This window comes from Neltuma alba, unplaced genomic scaffold (assembly GCF_004799145.2).
Source record: "Neltuma alba isolate B1F8T4 unplaced genomic scaffold, ASM479914v2 tig00013107_pilon, whole genome shotgun sequence".
Lineage (NCBI taxonomy): Eukaryota > Viridiplantae > Streptophyta > Magnoliopsida > Fabales > Fabaceae > Neltuma > Neltuma alba.
In genome coordinates this window covers 288,157-295,945 of record NW_021637431.1, presented here as the reverse complement: position 1 = coordinate 295,945, position 7,789 = coordinate 288,157, and positions in this window count along the sequence as shown.

Below are 7,789 nucleotides of genomic sequence, written 5' to 3'. Positions count from 1 at the left end.
CAAGCTCTTCCGCTACCAAGACCTTCGCACACAACTTCTTGAAAAATGAACATAATTCTACCAAAACCACCGATACATCAGAAGGAAGTGTGTTTTTCAAGGCCAATGGAAGTAACTGTTGCATAAGAACATGAGAGTCATGACTTTTCAACCCAGTAACCTTTCGAGCCTGCAGATCGATACACCTTGAGATGTTGCTAGAATATCCATCTGGTACTTTTATGTTCTTCAACGTCGAGAGGAAGATATCCTTGTTATGCTTTGTCAAGGTGAATTTAGCTGGCTGAAACTTGTCGTTTTCATCAGGCCAAGCCTCTTCACGAATTCCCCAGGCCCGTAAATCTTTTCTAGCTGCGAGATGGTCTTTGGACTTTCCAGCTTCATTGAGCAACGTATATAGCACATTATCGCACACATTTTTTTCAATGTGCATAACATCCAAACTGTGTCGTAGCAAATTAGATTCCCAATAAGGAAGAGTGAAAAATATGCTTCTCTTCCGCCATTGCATAGGTTGCGTATCAGATGTCCCACGAGATCGTCGTCCCAATCGTTCGGGATCCACACTCTTACCAAACTCGACATGAACATCTTCTAACTGCCGCAAAATATCCATACCAGACAAAGTAACAGGAGGATCTCTCTTCTCCTGTTTCCCATCGAAGCGAATCCGTTGCAATCTAAGTCTGTGCTTGGAATCAAGGAACCGTCGATGTCCTATGAAGCACCACTTGCGACTGTGTGGAAGGCGACATGGCACAGAATCAAAATTGCACTCAGGACAGGCCAACCCAGTATGCACATTCCAGCCAGACAAAGTTCCCAAACCGGGAAAATCACTTATTGTCCACATCAAGGCTGCACGGAGATTGAATAGTTGCTTGTCATGTGAGTCATATGCCTCAACACCATTCGTCCATAGGTCGATCAATTCGTGTATCAACGGTTGCAGGTATACGTCAATATCATTTCCTGGTGCTTTCTTGCCAGGAATGATCATGGAAAGCAAAAAGGAGCTCTGCTTCATGCACATCCAAGGTGGTAGATTGTATGGAATTAACACCACCGGCCAGATACTGTAACTTGTGCTCATGTTTCCGAAGGGATTGAAACCATCGGTTGCCAATGCAAGACGTACATTCTAGGATCATTGGCAAAGTCTGGAAATTTCGCATCAAATGCTTTCCACGCCTCCGAGTCTCGTGGGTGCCTTAACCTACCATCTAGATTTTCCTCAGTCGCGTGCCACCTCATATGCTGAGCCATTTTTGATGACATATACATTCTTTGCAACCGTGGTTTCAAAGGAAAGTATCTAAGAAAATAATATATTAAAAATTTAAAATACCGAATATTTAAATACTAAATATCGACTCAATTTAAAAAAATGATGACATAATCAATTGTTTTAAGAATTTCAAATATCGAATATTTAGAGACGGAACAAGTAACACGCTGTAATAATTTGTACCTGAGAATTTTGGCCGGTTTCTTCTTTTGCTTCTTGCCCTTCCGTACCGACTTATAGCGTGACGTCTTGCATCTCGTACAAATCTCTTTGTTGGCATCATCTCCCCAGTATAGCATACAGTCGTTTGGGCATGCATCTATCTTCTTATAGTTCAAGCCAAGCTTGTTAATAATCTTTTTTGCTTCGTAAAAAGATGGAGGGAATTCAGCTTGGGGGAAAGCATCTCCCAGTAATTCCAGCAACATGGACATCGCCTTGTCAGTCATACCGCACAAGCATTTGATGTGATACAGCCTCACCAAGAATGACAACTTCGAATACTTTGTGCACCCAGAATAAAGAGGCTTGTCAGCTTCGGTCATGAGGTCAAAAAATTCCCGAGCAGTTTCGTTTCTTAGAAACTCCGGTTGAGGTCCCTCTACTTCATCTTCGTTGGGATTCGAGCTTTCATGAACACCAAAAGCATCACGCACAGCATCATTCATGGCATCGGCTTCATCTACTCGAACTCCCATCCGTGAAACTACTGGAACTGACTCAGCACCCATATCTAGCCGTTCCCCATGTAGTTGCCAAAATACGTACTCTCGCGGAAAAGGCTTAAAGATTAAATGTTCCCTAACAATATCTTTGGGATGCCACTTTTTGAAATTACATTTAGGACAGGGACACTGAATCTTACCATTTACGGCAGCATTGGCGAAAGCAAAATCCAAGAAATAGTTTAGACCAGCCAAGTATTGCGGAGTCGACCGGTGCAAGTTGATCCACGACCTATCCATCACTAATAATGCTCAAATTTCGTGAAAATATGACACAGGAAGCTCAAAGAGAAGTTAAAATGGAATTCAGTTGGAGTGCTTCAGCTTATAAAGGAGGCTGGGGGAACGGTTATTTTTTGTAGCGGTTTTAACGAAAGTTTCATTTTCCAGCGGTTATTAACCGCTAGAAATTCAAAATATCGGTTACAAACCGATAGAAATTTCTAGCGGTTTAACGGGAATTTTTTCTCCAAACGGTTTTGAAATTCTAGCGGTTTTAATGAACCGCTAGAAAAGGATTTCTAAGTTTCTAGCGGTTTTCTGTAAACGCTAGAGAAAATTCTCGATGTAATAAAATTTGTTGATATTATTTTTAATATTAAATAGAAATACTGCACAATAAATTAATAACATTACAAAAATAAATATTTATTAAATTAATAAATGATTATAGAATTATTTTGATTAATTAACATGTTTAACGTGTTTAATAAATTGTAATGTTGATGTTGTAATAAATAAATAAATATTTCAATATTAATTAATACTTGACATAAATAAAATTATAGAAAAAATATCTAAATAGTATATAAAACCGTAAATCAAAATTCTAAAATAAAATCCCATACAATGAAAGCAAGATAAATCATGGGTGAGGGGCAGAAGCAGCATCATCGTGATCATCTTCTGCTGGATCCTCCGGCTGGGGGTAGGCAGGCCGCTCAACCTGCTGGGACTGGACTAGCGGATGGGGGGGTAGGGGCGGGACTGGTGGCAGGTGTAGGTCGGGGATCTCAGGAACCGAGATGTTTGGAGCTATACTGACCACCACATGACGCAGAGCCGTAGCAGCTGCCAAGAGCTGGTCAAGCTGCCCCTGGAGCTGACGATCACGCTCCTGCAGCTGACGATCACGCTCCTGCAGCTGACGATCACGATCCACGATCCTGGCCTCCATCCTGGCCTCGAACTCTTATCTGAGCTCCTCTCGCAATTCCTCTGAGGATGAGGAACCCGGCCGCTTCGCACTTGCATGAGAGCTCCCGGCAGTATATGAAGGGCTAGCGCCACTTGAGCGGGGCAACCTAGTCGGTGTAGGTCCAAGTCCAAGCCCGCTAACTCGACCAGGGTGCTGCGGCCGGCCACGACCCGCTAAAAGTGAGGCGGTGGGATCCAAGGCAGACCCCTGAGACTCACGCAACTCGGAATCGACCTGAGTCATCCGTGCCTACCAAAATTAATATAAAGAAGTTAATTATAATATAATGATATCTACACTGTGATATTATATTAATATTTAATTTATTACTTACCGCTATCTCCTCAACCTCATCCGACGCAACGCCCGTCTCGAGGTCTATACACCATCGGCCACATCTCGCCATAAGTGGCCGTGTATCCCCGCTCCTGCCGTATCTTTTCCCTCTGTAAATGAAATCAAAGAAATAATTAGTTACAAATTAAATACACATACATATTTAATAAATTTATTTCAAGTACTCACAATCTCGTCATAAGTGATCGCAAAGCTCCTGGATCCAGCCCTATGACGTATCGTCTGATGCCTGACGCTCCCAGCATTTCTCCTAGAAAGAGCCTGAAGCAAAATGTAAAAAAATTAAATTAAATGAGTCAAGTCGGATAAAAAATAAAGAAATTATAATTAATACAATATTATCATACCATCTGGTCAGCCGTCATCCTAAAATAGACGTAACTGGACCAGTCTTGGTCCGGGACTCCACCAGGTACATCTGCCAGTATCTCCTGGAGGGGCCTCGTCCCTTCACCTTTCTTCTCCCTCCACAGGTCGGCCCTCCTGTTTTTCCATGCCATCCCAAGCCTCTTGATCGTGTCAGCCCTCAACTCCTCCCCCAGAATAAATTTACTCTATGATTAAAATAATAAATTACTAAATAACAAATTATAAACAAATAATTAAGCAATTTCAATAATAAAAAACAAATAATTAGTTTTTAACTAATTTAAAAATATTATAAATAAAATATAAATTAATCAAAAACAAATAATAATTAAACAATTAAGTAATTTAAATGAAAAAATATTTTTACTCAACTAAATTTAAAATTATTATAAGTAATAAATTAATGAAATCAATAACAAATTTTTTTCATTAACTACTTTTAAATAATTTAAATAAAAAATATATATATTCATTTAACTACTTTTAAAAATATTATCAAATAACAAACAAATTAAATAAATAAAAAATTATAATCAAACAATTAAATTATTTGAAAACAAAATATATAATCATTTATTTAAATTAAAAAAAATTATAAATAACAATTTTATATTACCTTCATCATTTCCAGCCTTGCTGCTTCTTGTCTGAGGTGATCTTCTTCCAGTCCTGTACGTAGATGGGGAACAGCGTCCACTGCTGACCAAGGAGGCGCACGTACTTGTTGTACAACTGGCCACCTTTTTTCGTCGGTTGGCCCAACTCATTGAGCGGCACAACCACTCGTCTGCTTGTCATCATAGACAGCTCTCTGGCTGTTAGCCTCCGATAGGACCTGTTCCCCTCAGTGTCTGTAAAATTTAATTAAGAAATAAATTATATATCAATCAATTAATACAATTTCTATATAAATTAAATACTGATCAAAATTTTAAAAAGTTAAATAAATACTTACCAACAAATTCCACCTCATAACCAGCCTGACGTCTCGGAGCAGGACGCTGCGCAGCCTGGGGATACTCATTCCCCTGATCCTGCTCCTCCTCCTCCTCCTCGTCAGCAGCATCAGCATCAGCATGGGGTTGCTCATCTCCAGTAAAATGAGCCTCCTCAGTCCGCTCAACATCATCCTGCTCCATAAAACTGAGGATATCCTCCTCGCTGAGATCGTAGTCATGAATGCTGGGGAATGGCTCACCAGCATCATGATGAACCTCACTGGGTCCAGCTCTCTCAGGATCAACTGGGTCTTTCCTGTGCCGACGAGTCATCCTAATAACAACAAATAGTAATTATTTATAAATAAAATAAAAAGCAAAATTATTTATAAGCTACAACATAATAAATTAAATAAAATAAAACATAAAATAAAAATTATTTATCAATAAATTACTATTTTTACCTGAAAATAAGGATTTGCAACTGAATCAGAACATGAATATGTTTGTGGAGAAAATTCAGCAGAGCTTCGCTTCCAGAACGATTGAAGAAGTGAAAGTGGGGGTGGGGGTATATATAGAGCGAGCATTTCTAGCGGTTTGGGACCGAACCGCTAGAAATTTCTAGCGGTTTCGGACCGAACCGCTAGAAATTTCTCAACTCATCGGGCAATTAAAAATATTTCTAGCGGTTCATGCATCAACCGCTAGAAATTTTCAGTGTCTAGCGGTTTATTGGCCTGAACCGCTAGAAAATAAACGCTACAAATTTGGCGCCAAGTTCCTGCCAAAACCCGAGAATTTTTCTAGCTCTAAATTTCTAGCGGTTAGGTGGTAACCGCTAGAAATGTACGGGCAATGGTTAAACCGTCTGTAATTTGCAGCGGTTTTTCTAGAAACCGCTAGTAATGTTAGAATTTCTAGCGGTTTTGTTGAACCGCTAGAAATGTTTCGCTGCTAATTCTACATTTTCTTGTAGTGATATGCTCACCTTGTATTTTAAGTCATGATTAGAAAGTCACTTTCCTTATAAGGCATTCAAAACAAGCCAGAAGAAAAGTCATGAATGAGCTTCCTACAATATTTTACTGGCCTTGGAGGTCTCTATATTTAAAAATCATCTTAGGTCATCATCTTCCTAGAACAATGTCATAACTTTGTGGCTCAACAACTTGAAGATCTGCTGTGATATCTTTGAGCCTTTCTAGGATTTTCTGCAATTCTCAATATGCATTGCAGCCCTTTTTTATTATAATATGATCGATCTACTAAGATTGGTTTCAAGGAGAACACTCATGACATAAGGACATAAAATTGCGAATTGAATAATTTAAAAAGATTAAATAAATTACTTAATTATTTAATGAACTTAAAATTCTAAACCCTAAACCATTGTCATATTTAATGAACAATTAATTAGTGATAGTTTTAGAAATAGAAAATGTGGAGGAAGAAAGTCAAGAAGGGAGTACTTCTAGCCACCGCAATGGAATAATTATTAATAATATCTATCTAATCCTAAATCTAGGAATTTAACAACTAATTTAAAAAAGAAAAAGAAAAAGAAAACGAGTTATGATAATTATTTGTATAAAGTATGTGTTAGTTTTTTCAAGATACAATTTTTAATAGTTTTCAGTGGGAGCTACCTCATATAAAAATCCTTTTTCAATATGTGCAAACAATAGAGCAGTTTGAGAAAAAAATTATAAATTTGCAAGATAAAGCGAATAATGATTTTCTGTTTAATATCAAATAAACTTATTGATTAGCTCATACATTTAAAACCAAAGGAAGTAATACTTAAAAATTATACATAAAAAAAGTTAATACAAATTTTAGTCCTTCAAGTTTACTCCCATTTTAGTTTTGGCTCTTCAAGTTTCAAATTATAGATTTTGGTTTCTCAAATTTCTTTTCATTTAAAACGTTGGTCCCTATAATCTAATAAAAACTTGAACCATTTTGCTCCTTGAGGGACTAAAACCTATGATTTAAACTTGAGGGACTAAAACCAAAATGAGAACAAACTTGAAGGATAAAAAATTATATTAACCCAAATAAAAAAAGAGGAAAATAAGGAAAAAAATTTCAATTGAATGAGTCACAACTCACAGGCGAGTTGAATACAATGACTATTCAACTTTGCAAGGCAAAAATCTTATCAGGTTGACTGATTTTCTATTCAATATCAAATAAACTTCTCGATTAGCTCATACATTTAAAACCAAAGGAAGTCATACCTAAAATAATAAATAAAAGGGTTACTACAAACTTTGGTCATTCAAGTTTCTTCCCATTTTAGTTTTGGCCCCTTAAGTTTCAAATCATAGATTTTGGTCTCTCAAATTTCTTTTCCCATTTTGGTTTTGGCCCCTTAAGTTTCAAATCATAGATTTTGGTCTCTCAAATTTCTTTTCATTTAAAACATTAGTCCTTATAATCCAATAAAAATTTAGACCATTTTGTCCATTGAGAGACTAAAACCTATGATTTAAAACTTGAGGGACTAAAACCACAATGAAGACAAACTGGAGGGATAAAAAATTATATTAACCCAAATAAAAAAGAGAAAAACAAGGAGAAAATTTTCAATTGAATGAGTCAGAACTCATATGTAACATCCTAATTTTTGAGCCTATAAGCCTAGAAAGTAGCCTAAAGAAGGTAGGCTACCAAGTCCCTTTGAGCAGAAGTCCCAAAGATGCGAAATGAAGCTAGATCAAAAATAGAGATTAAACTGCAAAGTGAGAAAGTTTCTAGAGGAAAAAGTGTAAATAAAGTCAAGGGCTTCAAGAGAGTCTCAAGGATTTAGAAATAAAAATAGGTTAGGTGCAGGCCTAAGGTTGAGGTGCAGGCCTCAAACTGATGATTCATGAGGTTAAGCCCCAGAAGGGATAATACCGTAATTTCA